Below are 21,541 nucleotides of genomic sequence, written 5' to 3'. Positions count from 1 at the left end.
TGAGGAAGAAACTGGAACTCAAACCAGTTCATAAAGAGATCAGACGTCATCCACCCTTTATTGGTAGATGAGTAAGATGCACCAGGGTAAGCTCCATCTACAGGTATCCATGAGGTCCAGGTATTCTTTGCAAAGAAAACTATTAAAGTTGTGAATTTTTCTCCGTTTGCATTGATACAAACCAAGGCAGTTGTATTTTCACGTCCGTTACCACCTGTTCTACGAGTCGCTGGTGAGCCTTTGGCTCCAGAAACTTTCGTGTTGCCAGGATCCCTGCAGAAAGATGTCTCATCCAAATTAAACCAGCACTGGGGCTTGTCAAGAATATCCATTACCGTGGCAGTTTCATACAAAAGCTCATAAAAACCATACATTATGAAGGGGTCAGATTGCTGCAAAAGTCTTTTGTTTTCTAACCTTTCTGGTTTCTTTAGTGAAATTTTGTTTCAGCACTTGAACCCCACCCACCAGTCATGACCAGGTTGGTTGTCCTTAAATCTTGTTTGAACTTTGTTCTTGCTGAGATAGTCTTGGACTTGGTCAAACAATTCCTGCTTGCTGAGACCTATGCCCCACTTTTCAAAGTATTCGGAGACCCTGAGCCATATCCTTTTCTATTTCAGCAGGAATTTATTGACTCCTCCCTCCACCACAAACTGTTTTTTTTACTTTTTTCTTCTTCATAAGATGGTCATGCAAGGTAGTGCGCGGTATTTGAAATACTTTCGAAGCCGGTAGCATAGACATTCTCTTTGAAGATATCTCTGCTAGCGCGTTTTGTAGCTGAGTTGCATCATATGTTCCTCCAACCCCGCGTTGTGTTTTCCGAACATAGTTTCTAGGCATCTAGAAAAGACAAAGGAATTATGAATGAATGGATGAATTTATTCGAAGGGGAATTATGAATGAATTGATGAATGTATTCGAAAACCTGTCACAAGCAGGTGTGCAAAAAAAATTCCAAAACTGCCAGTAGCAGAAATCCAAAAGCTGCCAACACTTTAGCAGCAAAATCCGTGATTTGACAGCTTTTCTTTGAGCAAGAAGTATTTCTATAGGTAAAATTTTCAGAAAAGTAACAAATGTAACTTAGTATAGCTTGCGGTTAGAAATATCAATAGTTTTCTTAATCATATTAAAGTACTGTCTCATATTTACTCTAATACTGCTAATGGTGCATAGTATTCAAAGTCTCAAGTATACAGTATATAGCTTACTGCTGATAGTTTATGGATTGAGTTGTACACTCCAATGATATTGGTATTATAAAAATAATACACACCCAACTGCATTCTTAATATTCATTGATCACTGTACTACAACTATAAAAAGGTCAGTATACTTTTAATAGCATAGGAAGAAAGGTCAGTAATTCAATGATCTATGTCTGGTTTTGATGTGTAGTAAATAATTGAGACATAAACTTTTGAAAATAGTGAAAAAATTATTTCAAGTCAAGTGAAAGTAATAGTTACTAGTGGTGGATTGTCGTCAGTTTTAAATCACTAGGGGTGGCAACCCTGAAAGAAAGGGGATTTTTGGGGAACCGATTTTGAGAATGTTTATGAGAAGACAGATTTTGGGGGAAATCCCCAAAAATTTGGGGATAGTGGAAGACTGGTATTTTTGAAAAAAAAATGCCAACAAATTTTACTAGGCCATGAAAACTGTCCAGTAGCATTGCTAATATGCTATCCCACTTTTTGCACGGCGGAGCACGACTTGTGTTTTGACACCTTTTCTTTGACCAAAAATTATTTTATATGTAAAAAGGGTATATTCAGACAAAATCTGCCAACAAATTTGATACATGCCAAGTAGCATTTCTACTTTGCTACACTTTTTGCACGGCAGGTCACAAGTAAAGGTTAAGACGAAAAAAAAATTACAAGGGAGAAAGGTAAACGAAAGCAGGCACAGAACTGCAATACATGAATGATCAACACAACACTACATTCCACTAAGTTAGTAGAGCCATATAAGGATGGTTACTGGCTTCAACCTTTATTATCTAAAGCTTAGAATCTGTTCTACCCTTTCAAATATCCATCTTTGGTAACATGGGGTAAGTCCGACACCCCAGCCAAACTTCCCCCGTAGGGGGTAAGACCGACATGTCGGACTTTCCCCAGGTGGGCTTTTTTAGGGGTAAGACAGACACCCCTCTTATCTGTTCAACTAATAACATTAGCTTGTTTTAAAAAATCAGGAAGATGCTCCTTGTCTTCTAGTTTATAAGAAATGAAAAAAAAATTCTCTATCTCTCTAACTTTATAATCTGCATAAGTTAAAGTAAAGTCAGTTACCTGTGTTCCTAAAAAAACGCCGTCCAAAAAACTTCAAAACCCTCTGAACAGAAAGCGTGCTAACTCTGCCAGAAGTTGATGGCACTGTTGCCTACTACTACTAATATGGAAGAAAATATGAAAGCCTCCCACAGATACAATGGACCATAGACAAATTGAAGGTCGGTATCGGACTTACCCCACTGTCGGACTTTCCCTGATTCACTACATCATTAACTATCCTCTCAAATACTTTTGTGACAGCAGATGTGGGGCTGATAGGTCTATAGTTTTCTGCTTTGGATCTAACCCCCATTTTAAAGATAGGTATAATGTAGGGAAGTTTCTAATGAGGGGAATTTATTTGTAACTAAGGGTATGTCAGAATACTATAGCCAGTATTTGGTCAATTTCACTCTCAGCTTCTTTTTGCAGGCAGGGGGGAATTTTGTTGGGACAAGCAGTCTTATTGGTGTCCAGGCTTTTTTGACCATAGGTCTTGTAACAGTACTACAACTTATTTCTTCAAGATATCATGCTTTATGTTGGGAGGGGGAGTGTTGTCTGGTTTGTTGGTGAGGACTGACGTGAATTGCTTATTGAAAAGATCAGCTATACTTTGTGTGCCAGTGACTTCATTTCTATCAGCTGTGATTCAGCATTTTATGGATCTCTGGTTGTGATCTCTGCTAGATACATAGTTCCAGTATTTCTTGGGATTCAACATGCTTCAGTGAATCTTGTTCAAAATTGTGGCACAGTTGTTTGGTGAAATTCCTCAATTTAATTTGAGCTTTGACATATTTTTCATAGTGATCTGGCTTTTCTTTTTTTTCAATGGCATTTCTTTAAAGTTTTTTGCTGTCTTATGCTAGCTGTCATATAATGGTAAGATTTTCAATATTGGGATTAATTTTTCTGTTGTGTTTCTTTTCTGAGTTTATGTGACTAGCCCAGAATTTATCCTGCAGCTCATTAATTCTATTCTGGAGTTTCAACTCCCAGTTAATTGGCCTTAATTTGGCCTTGATTGCCTTGTAGTTTGTAAATATTTTTTTTTTATGTCTGTTTATTGCTCTGTGTCTACAAGTAATTATTTCAATAATGAGGTCATCAATTTTACTAATTGGCAGGGATAGTTTATCCTTTGGATCATTCTTTGGAGATTTAGTTTTTGAAATTACAATTCCTGCTATTTAAGTAGAATTTTAAACCATAGCAGGTTTTCACCCTAAATTCAAGACTTAGATTTCCAGATCTTTAAAAGCTTTCAAATAAAAATTGAGCAAAGGTATGAGGCTCAAAACACTTTTCTTGTACTTCATTTCAGCAGAAGATCTTCTTTTTAAGGTTTCACTTTCATAACACAAAGACTGTTGAAGGTCATCAGTGTCCTCTAGAGGGAGGAAGAGTGGAGGTTGGCACTTCAAATATGTTCCCGTGAGATCTTTAAGGGTCCGGATGCATTCTTGAGAGTTTCATCAATCTTGTCAAATGGTAACAGATGATCTTAATGATAGGGGAAAGTAGCCTCTCTTAATTATAGAAAGACTCAATCTAGGACTTGGTCAATTTAAAACAAGTATTATTAAGCAGAATAATTGTTTGTGTCTCATTTGTGCTGATCTATTTTGCAGGGTTTCATGCGTATAACACAATTGTGCTCCAATACTCCTCCTTTTAAGGAAATACTAAAAATAAAAAAATTAAGGTGAATAAAATTAAAAAAAAATATTAAATAAATAAAAAATATAAAAAATTAGATAAAATAAAGATAAAGTAAAAATTTAAATAAAAAGAAGTACTAGCATCATCCTCCATACAAAAAGTGGGGTAGCATAGTAGCAATGCTACTTGGCAGTTTTCGTGGCCTAGTGAAATTTGTTTGCAGATTTTGTCTAAAAATACCCTTTTTACATACAAAAATACTTTTGCTCAAAAGAAAAGCTGTCAAAACACAAGTTTTGCAGACAAGTGTTGTTAGCTTTTGGAATTCTGTCGAAATCTGCTACTGGTAGCTTTGAAACTTTTTCCGTACCTTAGCACCATCTCCCATTCAGTTCTCTTTCTAAACATCATGGTTACCACCTTGATATCCCCCCTCCCCTAATGGGACCACCCTGTGGTAGTGCAGTGGCTTGCTACCACAGCAATGCACTGAATAAAGCAGTGTAATTGTGGTATCATAGTGAAGAATTTCGGAAATGAGCTCTAAACTCCTCGAAAATGGCAGCAAAACCAAATAAAAAGTACACCTTTTTATTGGAATCATCTTAGTCAAACTCCCTAAGTTTGAGGTTTTGAAATTTTTGAAAAGCAAGGAAAATCACTTTTTTGCATGTGTAGCAGTGACCTGTCTCCTTTTTCCCCTTCATATTTTCCTTTTTAGTAAAATGTCAAATTTCTCCCCAAAAGTAAAGCATTTGTTAACTTACTAGCAGCTCTGAATATAATATACCTAAGTGACTTAATCGAACTTGTCCTTGTAACAGATGAGTTTTTATCCAAAATAAACATTCGTTAACTTTCTGGCCAGCCTTACATGCAAGAATTTTTTTTTCTCTAAAACAATTTCTGGACATTTGTATAAGTGAGTTAATGAGTCCCAAGCACAAGTTAACTTAATTAAACTCGTTTGTAGTCAAAAGCAAATTTTTTAACTTACCTGTAAGCCTAAACTGAAAAAACAGCTTAATTTGACATGGTATATTTCTTTAGTTTTAAATTATAAAATCGGAGTTAGAACAGCCTAAGTTACCACAATTTAAAAAAGAAAAAACACCTTCAGGTTTTTCTTCTATGATAAGGTGATTACTTCAATTTCTGTTGCAGCTTCTTGTCTGAACTGATGACAGGGTCACTTTGATTTTTGACTTTTTCCTTTGTCCTCAAAATCAGATAACTCAATTCAAGGGTTTTCTGGATTTTGGCGCTCCTTATCATCTTATTCAATTAAAATTAGAGGGATAATTTGCATCTGTACACCTGGTGCGCATGGCAACATCCTTAGATTTTCAAAAATGCTGGTTTTTACTTGATACAAATATTGCCTACTATTTTGGTCCTGAATATTAGAGAGCCTAATATGTAGATTTGTATTTGGACCAAAATCATGTAGTCATTAAATGGCAATTGATTTGGAATTTCACAACCCAAAGCTGTGGAGGTTTCGTAAGCCCAACACCTGGCTACGTTAGAAGGTTTATCTCCTCCACATTCGAGTAGAAGTGGCGTATCGTATTTCTTGACAAATTCCACACATTTTCCATGTCTTTTAAGTGTCAATTTAAAGCAACCAAGTGCGTCTCCGCTTAAATTGTCAGCACCATATTGAGACACTACAACGCCTGGCTGATACACTTCCATCACATTAGTCATGACGAGTGTAAAAATTTGTTCATAACTATGATCCTTTATTCCTCTTTTTAGTGGCACATTAACTGAATATCGCTTTCCCTTTTCAGAACCTACATCCCCCAAAGCTCCAGTTCCAGGGAAAAAAATTTCTAAATTTGTGGAATGATACTGTCATGACTCGATTTGTATAGTAAAAGGCTTCCTCTACGCTATCTCCGTGGTGTATGTATCAACCACGAGGCGCCCACTTTCAGAAATCATGTAGACCAGGTGGCACGTGCCAAGCGTGGTGGAAGTGTGCCAAACGTTGCAGAGACTGTGTCAAGCGCGGAGGAAATGTGCGGCACACGTAGTGACCTAAGATGTACTCCAGTTGGCGGAAAGTGGGTGCCTCCTTGGATTTTGATTGCTCTGACTCGTGTTTGATTAGCTCCTGTCCCCTATAGGTCGTTATTTAGACAATTTTTTAACTGCAATATTTTTAAAATAAAACAGAAACGACTGTAACGTCGGTAACGACTCGGCTTAATAGTAACCGAAATTCTAAAAAAAGGAATTTGGTATCAGTAGATACATCAAAAGAATCAACTGTTATGATGGTGATTTCAATCATGTAAGATTCATCAAGTTTAATATTACCCATCAAAAGTTACGAGCTGTAGAAAAAGTTGCCTGATTTTCGAAAAAGGGGGTAAATGCCCCCTAAAAGTCAAGGAATCTTAATGAAAATCACACCGTCAGATTAGCGCATCAGAGAACTCTACTGCAGATGTTTCAAGCTCCTATATACAAAAATGTGGAATTTTGTATTTTATGCCAGAAGAAAGATCACGGATGCATGTTTATCTGTTGTTGTTTTTTCCTGGGGTGATCGTATCAAAATAGTGGTCCTAGAATATCGGGAGAGGGTGCATTGGAACGGAAATTAAAAGTTCTAGTGCTCTTTTAAGTCACCGAAAAGATTGGAAGGCAACTAACTCCCTCCCATGCCCCTTTTCCCCCCAAAGTTCTCCGGTTAAAATTTGAGATATTCATTTTGTTCACCATAGTTGAAACATCCAAATAAATATATATGTAGGGGTAATGCGACCCCCCACAGCCAGTGGGGAGAGGCCTATAAGTCATGAAATTTACCTATTGTTTACGTAGGCTGTACTATTTATTATTGGGAAGTATACAGATATTTTTAGGGAGGGGGAACTTTGTGCTTGGAGTGAGTTTCTGTAGGAAGAATTTGCTGTGGGGGAGGGAAATTTCCGGGACTGAACTTTCCAGGGGAAATTTTACACTGGGGGGTTGACAGAATTCCTGTACGAAATTCTTTTTATTTTTCTTACTTTATCTTTGTCAACTCAATTTTGTATGTGAAGATGTTCTGGTGGAATTATCCGGAAGCTATTTTCAGCGTGTTAAAACTTCCGGGAAAAAATTTCCATGGAAGGGGGATTTTCGGAATGATCGGGAAAACGATTAGAAAGTGAAGTCTTTTTCAAGTGAAAGATTGCTAAGGAGAATTCTTCATGCTGAATTGTCCGCAAGAAATTTTCCGGCGGGGGAGGGGATTTTCAGTGAAGATGGAATTGTCGGGAACGAATTTTACAGGGGAATCGCCCGGAGAGAATTTTATGGGGTTCATTTTAGGTGGGAGAGACTTTCCACGGAGGAGTTTCACGTAAGGGGAGGGAATTTTTCATGAAGAATGAGCCAGATTTACCAGCATTATTTGAAAAACGATCAGAAATTAAATAAAAAAATAAGTTTTTTCAACTAAAAGCAAGGAGCAACATTCAAACTCAAAACGAACAGAAACTATTCCGTATATGAAGGGGTTGTCCCCACCTTAAGACCGTGCTCTTTACACTAAAGTTTGACTGTCCCAATCTCTTAAGCACGACTCCTGAAACACAAGGGCCGTTTAATTAGAATGGGAATCTTTTCTAAAAGCGCTAAAAACTTTAGTGTGAAGAGCAAGGTATTGAGAAGGGGGCAACACCTTCGTATACGGAATAGTTTCTGTTCGTTTTGACTTTTAATGTTGCTCCTTGCTTTCAGTTGAAAAACTGTTTTTTCGTAATTTAATTTGAAACTAAGCTATTCAATACCATATTTGTAATATAGATGGCGAAGATGTATTCAGAAGTGAATTTAATTCTTATGATCATGACTTGTAAAGAAATTATACTCTTTCAATACCACAGTTTATAGAATTAGCAGTATGATCATTCCCTATCTCACCCATTATAAAAACCCGGACCGGGGTGCGAGTGCTCCAGAGAACGTTTTTGCAGATATAAACATAAGCGGCATCAGATCTTTTCACGGGTAGACAAGTCAGATTGCTCTTGGACGCGAAACTTGGCTTCAACGTTGGAACACTAATTTTGAAGAAACTAATTTTAAATTAATTTATTCCAATACATACATGAAAATCGGTAATTAGTAGTGTAATGTTATTATTAGATGTTTTAGGAATTAAAAATAGGTTTCGAAGTCTCAAGTTGGTTTCAAAGGCATTTTGAGAAAGTTTCTGCCAAAATACGTGTTCCAGGGTAATTGGACCGCTGATGGCAGATCAAATAATAATAATAAATAATAATTTATTTTTAACCCGCTAAGGTAACAAAAGCGGAGTATAAGTAAAAGAAAAGAAAAAATACATACAAATCGACTAAATACACTAAATCACTAAATACATCACAAAATACACAATCACAAAATCACAAAACACACTAAATACACTTCACTAAATCAATGAAGGAGGCGTACAAACCCATGATGAGCTGGGAGAGCCTTCACTGTCTGGGGAGTTTGTCAGCAAGCTCAACTAGCTTTTCAGTTATATCTGGAAGCCCAAAAACTGAGACAAGGTTACGGTTCCGGTACCACGGAGGCAAATACAGTAGAAAACGCGAGAACCGAAAATAATAAGAACGTAATGACCGGGTATTTTTTCGCCCAAGAATGGGATAAACACCAGAAAGGAACAAAATTGAATGATCAGTAAAAACAGAATAAAATTTAGCAAGTGTCTTCCTACTGTATTTCCCCCGATTGGCAACAATTTTGGAATAAGATACTTGGATCTTTTTCTTACAATTCGCCACGGCTTGTTCTCGGAGAGATTTAAGATTTTTAGCAATGTTTATACCCAACCACCGAAAAGAAGAAACACATGGGACAGAAAAAGAAGCGTAATCTAAAGGCGAGTTACAATTACTATTAAACGAAAGATATTCACATTTAGAGAAATTCAGTGATAGACCAATCTTACTAAGGTTTGTTGCAACTGTAGATACAGAAACAGAAAGACCTTTTCTAGTCCTACTAATTAGAAGTATATCATCAGCATACGCTATGTAAGAAAGATTAATCGCCTGAAAAATACAAGTGGTTGGGATAGAAGATAAAACAGAAGAAATGCAAAGTTTAAAGATAGAAGGGGAAAGGACAGCACCTTGTCTGACACCACGCCGAACCGGAATTTTAGAATCGGAAATAACCCCTTCAGCTTTTATTCGTAGAAAAGAATTTGCATACCAATAACGAAGGAGAGAAACCAGAGAAAGATTAATGCCATGACTAAAAAGGGAAAACAGAGCTTGTGAGTGGACGACGCTGTCAAAAGCCTTGGAAAGGTCCAAGGCGCAAAGATGGAGTTCATATCCCTTTTTAGTCGCATCGATAAGAAGATTAATTAGAACTCGATGGGCTTGCTGGCACCCTACCCCAGACGAGAATCCAAGCTGATTTTCGCCAAAATGTGCACTCGATATGGACGGAAGAAGAACATATTCAAAAACTTTACTGAGATTGCATGACACAGTTATTGGCCGATACGACGAGCAATCGCTAGGAGGTTTCCCTCTTTTAAGAATTGATGTTACAGACCCACATAGGAAGCTATCCGGTACCGCAGACGCACACAAGCACATTTGAAAAAGCAACTGCAGGTGTTGAAAAAGAAGTGGGCAATCAACATTTAAATGGTTGGCAGAAATGCCATCACAATCGAGGGAATTTGATTTCAACCTTTTTACTGCCTGCTGAACCACAGAGAGCTCAACAGACAAAATCTGAGTTTGGCTCAGCGATACGGGAAGTGCGGCAATGAGAAGTTTCGAAAAAACCGAATGGACATGATAATTCACTGAACTAAAAACTTTACTATAATAACTATGCCATCCACCGGCACTAATCGGGCTTGTAGCAAAAGAATCATCAAGTTTTTCAGAATTAATTACCTTTTGCCAATCAGATTTACTTAACGGGAAATTCGATATTTTTGATTTAGTCGAGCGCAGGTATTTTTTATATTCTAATTTTGTCTTTTGCTTTATTTGATGAATAACCCCTTCAGACGGACGACCACAAGAAACCCAACTCCGCAACCAAAACTTTGCTTTATTTTTAATCGATTTCAAATCAGGATCCCACGACCACTCCGGTTTACGCGTGTTTCGCCTGACTCGCTCCTGTGGTACAGCGGTCAATTCAGCTGTTTTAAGGCAAGATACTAATTTTAGATAATAATCATTTAGAGTATTTTTATCATTTGAAGACTTACAACTAAGCTGTAGAAGGTGGAAAGGAACTTGAATTGTAGCAAGTAGCATAGCTAGCGTAGAAATATACAGCGATAAATTTATCTTATTCCAATTTCGACGGAAAACCCATCTTCGTCCTGCTTGTAAAGCATTACGATTAGTACAAATCGGTATTTGAAAAACAAACGAAATCGGTAGGTGATCTAAATCGCAATGATCTTCATGAACAGTTACAGTAGAAACGGGTAGGCCCGGAGAACAAACAACATGATCAATATTACTTTGACTACCGGAATGATGAAGATAAGAATATATACAAGTTTTTTCAACCAGCTTAAACTGCGGCAGCGAATCAAATATCAAATCCGAGCGAATATTCGATGACAGCAGGTCAGCGTTAAAGTCTCCAGCGATCAAAAAACGATAACCTTGATTTGAGACGGATTCCAAAAGTTTCTGTAATACACTGCAAGTCTTAGCGAATCTGTTAAGAGACTGAACCGATTTTCTGTCACAAGGCAAGTAAACATTTACGATCACTAAATCGTTAATGAGAGGAGCTGTTTGTATGATATATATACACTACGAAAACTTTACGAAAAAAAAAATTTTTTTTAAGAAAAATAAAGGCCATATTAAACTTAAGATCAGTAGAAATAAAATTTTCTGAAAGTTCCCTAAGAATTTTACGAAAAACACTTCTTAACAGACGTTTGGTATTTTCTTGGATAGGGCTATTATAGCAACTTTTACCACAGCAACCAATAATTAGAATCCAAGTCCTAAAATTGGTCTCAATCAGGAACCCTTATCGCTATCTAAATTCACAAAGTCCAAAGATTTTCAAACAGAGGTGTTTATTGTTTAAAGTTCAGGAAAGGTCTGCCCATTTCATACGAAAACATTGATTAAAAACGAAAGCAGTCTTATCTAGAAAATAAATATCGTAGATAATAAACATCACGACGTGAAAAAAAATGATAAACCATCCAGTGGCGGATCCAGGGGGCCGAGGGGTGCCCCCCTATAGTAGTCTAAAGTAGTGTAATTTACCTAATTCACGCAAGTTTGCATTAATTAAACTTGCTCCTAACGTAAGTTTGTCGGATCAACCTATTTTGCCCCCCCCCCTAAAAAAATCCTGGATCCGCCCCTGAAACCATCACGCCTACTCCACCAGTTGTTAGAAGAAAAAAAATTCATTATTTTCCCAGATTTTATCAACCCCCCCCCCTTTTTTTATAAAATCCTACATAGGCCAATCAGTTGAGTCCACTGTATGTAAATAATAGATTAAGTCATAATTTGTATATAAATTAAGTCATGCCTGTGAGATGGGACACTTGCAAACCACTGTGCTGGCTCACCAAGTTTTTTTCTGCTTTCGCAATTACGAATAATGTGCACTTGGTAACCATTTCTCATTGATTGACGAAAACACAATAACCTGCTAATGCAGAAATAAGTGGGAGGAGCTTTTTGTTCGCACCGAGAATGAAGACCAGAAATGATCTGCGATAAACTTACTGGATAATTCTAAAAACTGTGTTCAATACCAACCGATTTTTTTTTTTATAAAAAATTTATTTTTATCGGGATGGGTGTATAAATCCTCAAAGATATCAATTTTTCTTTTGAAATTTCTAAATTTCATCAAGATCTGAGTAATCTTGAAAAGTGGTTTTCATAAGGGTAAGTAGTTAAGTACTGCAATATATCAGCCAATGTAGGAATTATAATTTGGCGCATCAATACCATGAAACCTATTAGATAATGCCTATATTGGGACGGTGATGCTTCGCAAATCAAAAAGGAGATTTATTCGATGGAGCGTTGACAGGGGATCGGGACATTTCTTCAGTGAGTTGGTTCGATGGTAATAAATTAAGTAGCTTCAAATATGCCAATAAATTGTAAAATAGGTACTTGTCTATTAAACGAAACACATTCAAGAATTACGCTGTGTACTATCTGACAATGACCGGTTTTCCTTTCTGGGATCGGTTATGATTTGCTTATTTTGAGTGAGAAAACTACGATTCTATATTTCAATTAAATATTTAATATATAGAGGTGGTTAGGGGTTAGGTTATGTACTGAATATAATGGGTTCTTCGCGGACTGCTTTCCATAATTTTGTTTCTATAATATTATATTATCATCATATTTTGGTTTATTTCATTAGGATTAACCTAACTTCACTTCTTGTGTGTGTTTGGTTTAACAGACAAATACCATACAATCTTATTAAACGGAAAATAACCTGATTTTGACTAGATTTGAGGACTGGGTACTCCTATGTTAAACGCACTCTTTTACATAGTGCTAGTTTGATTAATGCTAATGAAATAAAATAAAGTAGTATGAATATATAATAGTTTATAAACAAATTTGGGCTGTATATTTGCACATAAGGGGGGTGGGTAAAGCAAAGCATATATTATTACGTAACCTAGCCTAGCCTAGGTACCTTTCCCCCCCCCTAAACCCCAAAATACAACAGTTTAAATATCGTATACGCAATGAAAATCACGCTATACATTGTATTACCCTACAGTGGTGTCTTGAATTAAACCTGTTTTCGTGACTGGTATCCATTGCAGTATATAGAAGAGTGCGTTTAACATAGGAATATCGAGGACTGTAAGGGGAATTGCGGCAAACACGCATGAGTCTAGATTTCAAAGTGAAGCTCTTCCATTGTATTCCTTTTTCCCTTAGTGGGGTATTCCCTCTGCTCTCTAGCCCCTCCATAATGGCACCCAAGATTGGTTCACTCTTAATACTGAATCTTTCAGTTGAAATAGGGTTGTGATGTTCAGGATTATTCGTTGAAAGATTTATGAGTACGGTCTCATTATACTGCAATATGGCATACCTTAACGTGGCTGTTAAGTTAATAACAAAGAAGAAAAGAACAACCGGTGAATATCAAATTGACTAAAACGACTCTGCTTTCCACTAATAGTGATAATATTTGTGTCAGTCAGCTCAAAAATCTGTTCTTACCAGCTTTTGCCCGCATCAAACATAACTTGCGAAATATCTACTTTTCGTCTTTTGATTTGTGATATATATGATGTGATTTTAATGATGTGTCTTTTTATAATCATGTGCGACCATTCTCTAAATAATCCATTAATCGTGATTTAAAAGTGCTACAATAGGTATTCTTGTGTGAAACTGGAGAAGGGTGGCGCAGAATGGAGCAAATGGCCCCATTTGTCCCCTTCTATTAGGAGGGGACGAGACAGGATGATCCTTTAAGGTACTACATTTCCTTGAATATGACATGAGAAATGAGGGGGATGGGGAGGTGAAAGAATGGCATTTTAGGTCACTATTTTACTTTTGTTTGTATAATCACATAAATGCGGAGAATAACCATAAATGACAGTGAAAACCCTCCAAATAATAGGCCCGTTTTTTAGCACTAAGATCTTACATCTAAGATCTTACATCTTTCTGCAAAGATTATCATTTTTTAACTCATCTTTGTTCTAAGATCTTACAGCTCACTGATGTTAGAAAAAAGTGTGAAGACCGCCACTGTTTTGCCATATAGAACAACGATGAGACAACTTTGATGATCTACTCATCATTGTTCTCAGACCGCTGATCAGAGCAGAATGATGAAAGACGTTTGCTCAAAAACGACCAGAGATGTAAGATCTTTGTTCAAAGATTTCACTTTTAAGTGTTTTCTAACAAAAGATGTAAGATCTTAGCACATTGATGAGTGAAAAAACGCCCCTAATATAAAACCCAAGAAGGCTGGTGGAAGGCGCTGGTCCGGAGCAGCCAAGTCACCTATGCACGTGCCTTTAAAAACCTTAAAGGCTTCGTGTAAATTTTAGATTTATAATCTGAATGTTAAGCATGCATAATGATGCATGTAAAGTCATTAAAGATGATTCTTTAGTACTGATAACGGTTTTTACCTTTAATTCACTTGAATTTCATTTCTTGGAACTTCTTACGAAAATTATCATTAAATTTGGTATTTGTGTATTATATTGCCTACACTCAATTTTACGTTGTGTAAAATTCGAGAACAAACTGGTTTTATCTGTCTGTATTAAGAAACAATTAGCTTATGTCCAGTGGAAAACAAGTGGTGGGTGACAGAGTATATTAGAATTATATAATTTGGGCTATATATTTGCATACAAGGGTGGTGGGGGTTAGGTTGCCCCCCACCTAATGTGCAAATATATATCCCAAATTTATTTCTAAAGTATTATATTTTCATCATGTTTTGGTATTTTTCATTAGGATTAACCTACACTTTACGTCTGAGTGATGGCGGTATAACAAATAAGTACCTTACAATTTGTTCTGGATCTTTTGGATGTTTGTTTCAGTTCACTCCCACCTCCCTGGTGGTCCTATATAAAAGACCTTTTGTTTTTTGCCCCTTACCAATTTTCACTCATTAATGCCCTCTCGAAAAGAAAATCTGGGCACGTGCCTGCTCTGAATGTTTGTGCCCTTCCGTGTCGATTTATGCAGTCTCTTAAAGATTAAGTGAAACCTTGAATGGCTTTTGTAAGTAATACACCAAATAAAAAGGCAACAAGTAGCCTTAATAACATAATCAAGAACACTGTGGTTCTCTTGGTTTCTCCGAAGGCTATGATCCAACTTCAAGGATCAAAATAGTCAAACAACAGGTTTTCCTAACCGTGACATAAAGTGCGTCGTCAATTAGTCTAGAGAAACAACCCGGTTATGCCATTTTTTGTCTCCCCTTCGCTCAATCTTGCTCCTTCTAATAACCATATAACTTGAACTTGCAGCAGGACTAGGCGTTTTCCGCCTCAACTGGGATCTGGAATTCAGATGTTTCGTGCGACTTGTTTAACCGTAAGCTTACCTTGCTCACGGTGACACTATCAACCATTGATAACTACTATCTTTTTATTACCTCTAGAAGTGTGATGGAATATTGTTTTGAATGTGGTAAAATGAGAATTCACGAACTAATTTTAACTACCGATCCAATTCTGTTGACTCCAACTTAAGATTTTGAGCTTGGTCTCTCAGTCAGATACTCAATGCGGACACTCAGTTGAATGCATGGTACTCAGTAAAAATGAATAAAAAAACTGTGGGTAATCCTCATCGGAAGTTTTATGGTAAAAAAAAACAAGAGTAAGTAACCATAAAAAATAGCTTCATTTTTGTATTAATTTCAAAATAACTTGAGTTTTAACGGGCTTTGCGCTGTGTTCAAGCTATCGAGTATGGTAACTTATTCTAAGTTGATATTAACATCAGAAACAGAAACTGGGCGTCGAAATTCAAAAGTTACGTACAACAGGTGACATGTGCCTAGCGTAGCGAGAGCGTGCGTGCCAAGCATGATGAAAGGGGGTAAAGCGTTGTGTGGACTGTGCCTGGTGTGACGTAAATCTGACACACTTTGATGAACCATATGGTAGACGTGGCAATCCGAGATGTGCATAAGGTGTCGCGAAGTAGTCAACCCCTTGGATTGGAAAGGAGATCGAATTAGACGTCAATCCAATGGTGCTTACTCGTCAAGCAAACTTGAACATTTTTTCTACCGCGTGATTTGATGGAATTTTGTTTGCTGTTTCTTTAACCAACATTACTGATGTGACCTCTGAGCGGTATATTTGAGAGAAAAAAAACGGTAATAGTATGATAGATGGCTTCACGTTGGGTATGTCCATCGGAGAGTCATTCGTATCGTAATAACGCTTAGGAGAGCGCATTAAATTGTGAAGAAACATCCTAATTAGGACTACTTTTATAGTGTAAGTACGATTTATCCACCTCCCCTTCTAATCTTTTCTAAAAGTTTGGCTATGTGCAATTATGCTATCCTATGAAAAAAGGAAATTGTTAAATTTCTGTATCTAACCTGCTTCAGCATCGTTCTACTGTCAGTCTTTTAACTATCCTTATTTAGGATTTGCTCCTAGTTTCAAAAACCCTTTTCTGCAAGGTTGGATTTCATCCTGCTATATTTTGCAGTGAGGTTTAGAATTCGCCGCCATCAAAATTTTGAGGTTACCACCCACTCAGGGTTTTAAAAAGATCACTAAGATGTATTTAGATAAAAGCGTTTGCTCACGAACATTTTTCCAGTTCAAACCAGTGTATAATAAACAATTATGCTCATGAGTAATTGTTTTTGTTTTTGGTCTATTGTTTGAGTAATTATTATTTATGTGATCCCCTACGTTACAGACTATAGGAAATAGTTCTGTTTTTGTTTAAATTTTTATACTTAAAAATACGAATCTTGAATCTGAATCGTGTCGTTATGCTGATTATCACGTCGGCCATTTTGCATAGGCGTTTCTTTCTTTTTTTGTGTGTTGTAGTTCTTCATCGCATAATTATAAGTGTTAACAATGACCTCTGTAATATTACCTAATGACCTCTGTAATGTACTTTCTAAAAATAATGTCTGAAGCTCATTTTGTACGGTTGCCATACAATTCATTGTCAGTGTCGTCAAATCGACCTTGGAAATTCAAGTTCACAATTTTCGGATCAAAAGGCCTGTTACTCTACAAATTGCTTGCTCGATTTCACCGGAATGGCCTTTGATCTGTTTAGCGTGTGGCGTATTATGGCGCAAATTTCTGATACTATGCAGATCAGGGTTTACGAACCGGAGTTCCTCAGAGCCCTAAGGTTCCTCTGAAGGTCCCTAGAGCTTTTGCGAGAAAGAATTAGCTAATTTGAACCCTTACTAAAGAAACACATGAAAGAGATATTGTACGTATTGTGCAGGAGTTCCTTGAACCATGTAATTTATTTTAAGGGTTCTGCAAGGGTAGACAAATTAAAAAATGCCGATCGAAATAGAAAAATATAGTAAAATGTTTGCCAAGAAAAAAGTTTTCCAAAGAAAAATCAAGAGTAAAATTAAAATCAAAACGGTTGAAATGAAGTCATATAAGTGAAACTTAGAACAAACCGAAGTTGCTATGAACAAATAAATGAAACATAAAATGAATATTAATTGAAGTGTGTAATGAAAGTTGAATTTGAAACAAACGGGTATTACAACAAATCAAGGTGGATTTCTTGCCCTCTTTATCCTCCTAAAGGGTAGAGTGTCATTTTTGTTTCACTGAAAACGACTTGAACTTCAAATAGCATAAAAAAAAAACTCGCATGCTGACCAAAGGTCTGCGTTGCGCAAGTACCGATCTCCTGAATCACAGTTCATATAATTATCCAGTATGATCATTCTCTATCTCACCCATTATAAAAACCCGGACCGGGGTGCGAGTGCTCCGGAGAACGTTTTTGCAGATATAAACATAAGCGAAGTCAGATCTTTTCATGGGTAGACAAGTCAGACTGTGATCTAATCGGAAACAAGTGGAAACCCGCTATTACGAATAATGCACTTTGTTGGGAACAATCGGAAACAGACTAACCCGCATTCCCGCTAATGCAGAAATAAGTGGGAGGAGCTTTTTGTTCGCACCGAGAACGAAGACCAGAAATGATCTGCGATAAGCTTACTGGATAATTATATGAACTGTGTCCTGAATTCAATGCCTTCGGCCGGGAGTTCAATGCGTGGTTGGGGACAAATCATCCGACGCTTCCCGTGTTTACCCCCAGATTTCTTCAGGTATCCATTTAGAGCTGGGTCGACTCTGGATGAGCTTACAGGGTCACGCCATTGACCTCCGTTCCAAACCAAATAACTCGCGACACCAGGACTCGAAACCCTGACCTCAGGATTTTAAGTCCGGAGAACCAACCACTCGGCTAGGACGGCTTCAAATAGCATGGCTGAGGAATGGACGCCGTCCAATTATTTTTGATCCTCCAAAGGGCAGAATATCTTTCAATTTTCAACACGAATGAGCTACTTTCAAATTTTCTACGATCACCCAATCCACCAGAAGGCGCCAAGAAAAAACATACACGGGAAGCACTTCACCTTTCAGTATTCTCTTTATAGGGGGCTTACTTTCTTTATGCTTTATTGATGGGTGATGATTGTCGGATATGTAGGGTGTTTAGATCTCAAATATTCAGCAACTAAAACGTCTTTTTTTTGTAAAGAGGTTTTGGTAAAAGTCCTCTAGACAGTTTGTTTTGCGTGGAATTATTGAATTTCTAATAGCGATGACAGGCTTAACTATTCTTACTAACTCAAATATGTTTGCAATATGTATACTTCTCCTAATCCCAATTCCAGCACGTCCTCATTATGAGTTCTGGCCCTTTGCGTAGTTAAATGTATTAAATATGCATTGCGATCTATCTTTATAAGAATTAATTAAAATTGGAAACCTATTTCCTGCTCAAGTTAGTCATCAAGGTTTTTGAAGCAGAAATTGACTCCAAAACTCCTGTATTTTGACTGAGCCATGGATAATGACATGCATTCCTTTTTGTTCGGTCGTTTCCATGCGCTTGTTGCCAAATTGACAAGGTAAACTAACTGAGATTGTGGTTGCTTGGAAGAATTAATATGTTTGATGGCATTGGGATCTCGTAATGTCAGTCGGTTACAGTGGCAGTTCTGGTCTCTTTTGCACCCGGGGCAAAATCTTAATTACCCCCCCCCCCCCTCTCTGTCTCCCAAAGATTTTCAGGCCAAATGTTAACGAAATGTTCATTTATTGACACAATTTGTATTTATTAACAGAATTTTCCGTTTGTTTAAGTCCCACTTTGGTACTTGTCGGTTTTTGGAAAGACATTCAGGAATTTTGCTTAGGTTACATCTCAGAAAACCGGTTTCATAGCTACAAAAACAAGTGTTCCATGATACAATGCATTGAACTTTGACTTAAACAGAATGCATTGGACTTTGATTATTAGGGCTACATATTTGCACATTAGGGGGTGGGGGTGGGGGTTATGTTACGTTCTATTGGGTTAGGTTAGGTTTCCATGATTTTATTTCTAAAATATTATTTTATCATCATGTTTTGTTATTTTTTATTAGGATTAACTTCACTTTTTGGGTGTGTTTCGAATAACCGACAAGTACCCTGACTTTTCCTACTTTAGCCTCTGTAAAATTATTAGTTATCTCGTATTAATTATGTAGTTAGGAATGATGATGAAGATATGGGGGTCAATTGTTCCTCTAGAATATACATTTTTGTACCCTCATTAAAAACTGGAAGAAATCCTCTCTCACCCCTAGATTTTATGAACCATGTTAACTCAATTCACAGTTTTGACGAAATTCCAAATATTTTTATCTTTACGAAAAATTTATTTTAAATAAAAGGTTAATTTCAATTTGTTCGAAAGTACTGTCTGTTGTTAACAGTTGACCTTTGCCCAACGAGGTCCAGCACAAAATGTATCTGAAGCATTTCAGTTCTCGTCTTATTTCGTGATTGTTGAAATTATCAGAAGCATCGACTCAATGTGCGTATCCAAAATGTGTACAGGACATCTTTTGTCAAACTAGGATTTAGACCAGATTATCCTAAAATTGACCCATATGGATCGATTATCTAACTGTTTTTTCAGTATCTCCTTGGGTCCTGAAGAAAAAAAAGAAGCTGTTTCCAAACTGTATCATAACCCCTATTTTTACTTCCAAATCATGCGAGAAAAGGGAGCTTTATCACATAATTTCCTTTTCCATGACCTTCAACCTATCTTTTTCAGGCCACTAACATGGCCACCCACAGAAATTTTGTCTAGGGGGGGAGGAGATCTTCTACAATTGATCTAAGAAGGGGGTAAAAGTTGGAAATATTTATTTGCCAGAAACGCGTCATATTTCTCCTGGGCGGTATAAAGTTTCGTGCGTTTTCTAAATTTAGGTGTTTTTGGGGGGAGAGGGTGGATTTTGGTTGTGGCCCTTTCCCTTTAGCTGCTTATGCTGACAAGTAATTAATTAAAAGTAGGTGAAATTAAAATTGTACCTATTTGTTTTTTTTACTTCCTCTAAAACTTACTGAAGGTAAGTTCTACACTATTTTTATTAGAATGAAACTTACTCGACACGAAGGCTAGGTAGATCTAAATTAAGAAAAAATCATTTTAAGGTATGATTATTTTGATATGCAACACATGGAACTTAGCTAAAATTTGATAGTGTCGAATTTGCTAAAACTTACAAGGCATGTAGACTGGACAAAGAGAACCCCTTATTATAGTGGTTATCTCAAAAAAAAAAACTCCAAAAAAAAAAGTTTTTCAAAGAAAAGTAAAGAGGTAAACCAAAATTGAGCAGAAATAAAGTCAAATAATCTTCCAAGCGTAAAACTACCACAAATCACCATCAATAAATAAATGAAGTCCAAAATGAACAGAAATTAAAATAAATAACCGAATCAAAATAAAAAACGAGCAGTATAATACACTGTAAAAAAAATTCATTTCCAACAAAATGTTTTGCTCGAATTCAAACAATTCAAAAAAAAAAAAAAAAAAATCAAATTTTTCTGTTGGAATTGTGACTTGCCTATTGAATTTAAACAATTAAAAAAAAAAATCCATTTTTCCTTTTGAAATTGTGAATTGATTATTGAATTCCAACATTTATTGAAACTATTAAGATTTATGCACTTTTTAGTAGAAAAAATATAATTTTCGACGTAAATAGGTTACATTAATCAAAATGGTTTGGGCTTCACTAGTAGATTGAAATTTCTAGAATGTCATATTGAATTTGACTATGGTATTTAAAGTGAATTGATGTACAAATGTTCTTATGAACAGACATAAATTTATTTACAAACATTTTTAGTTTATAATTAATATTTTGGAGCAATGGAAGAATAATCACATGCAATTTTTAATCACTAATGGCTTATGAAATAGTTACAGTGTATCAATGAAAGAGAAACAATCTTTTTTGGCTTTTTCTACATAAATACAAGTTCGGACTTATTAAATGTTAATATCATCAGGGTTGCCACCGAGGTTACGTTCGTACCATTTTTTGTACGTTTTGAATAAAACGGTACGTTTCACGTTACGGTCCTAAAAACGATACATTTTTAAATTTATGTTACGCTTTTGAATAATGAGCAAGAGTAGAAAGGGGGGTCCGACTCGTGACCCTAACCCCTGCTGCCATCTACAATTTAGTCTAATGCTGACAGTTTCCGAGAACTTGATTGCGTAATCGATTGGGAATTTGGAACACCTGTGCTGTCGACCTCAATTCACCTATCGTGAATCAATAATTCCCCTTAGGAACAACAAATTAATTCCCCTTTCTTGACAGATCAATCAACCAATGACATCATCTGTCAGACTTTAAAAATTTTCACATAGAAACGATTCTCCAGGAATAGATCCAAGTCATTAATGTCTTTGCCTCGGAAACAACTCTTTTGGTCAAACTCCAAAGGATATTAATAGCCAAAGGCC

The 21,541-nt window shown here is 36.5% G+C and overlaps 1 protein-coding gene and 1 pseudogene across 1 annotated transcript in view; one reads left to right on the top strand and one right to left on the bottom strand.

The window, feature by feature from the left end:
* The window catches only part of LOC148942208 (protein ecdysoneless homolog), a 222,158-nt gene that overhangs the window by 5,162 nt on the left and 195,455 nt on the right, over nucleotides 1–21,541 (top strand). The gene's annotated exons all lie outside the window — the stretch shown is intronic.
* On the bottom strand, nucleotides 5,230–5,865 carry LOC148942212 (putative histone deacetylase 1-B pseudogene; annotated as a pseudogene).

The sequence above is a fragment of the Artemia sp. Qi Xiang Cuo genome, chromosome 17, assembly GCF_049724085.1.
Source record: "Artemia sp. Qi Xiang Cuo chromosome 17, ASM4972408v1, whole genome shotgun sequence".
NCBI classification, from domain to species: domain Eukaryota; kingdom Metazoa; phylum Arthropoda; class Branchiopoda; order Anostraca; family Artemiidae; genus Artemia; species Artemia sp. Qi Xiang Cuo.
Note: the sequence above shows the minus strand (reverse complement) of the source record. Positions and strands in the feature narration are given on the sequence as shown.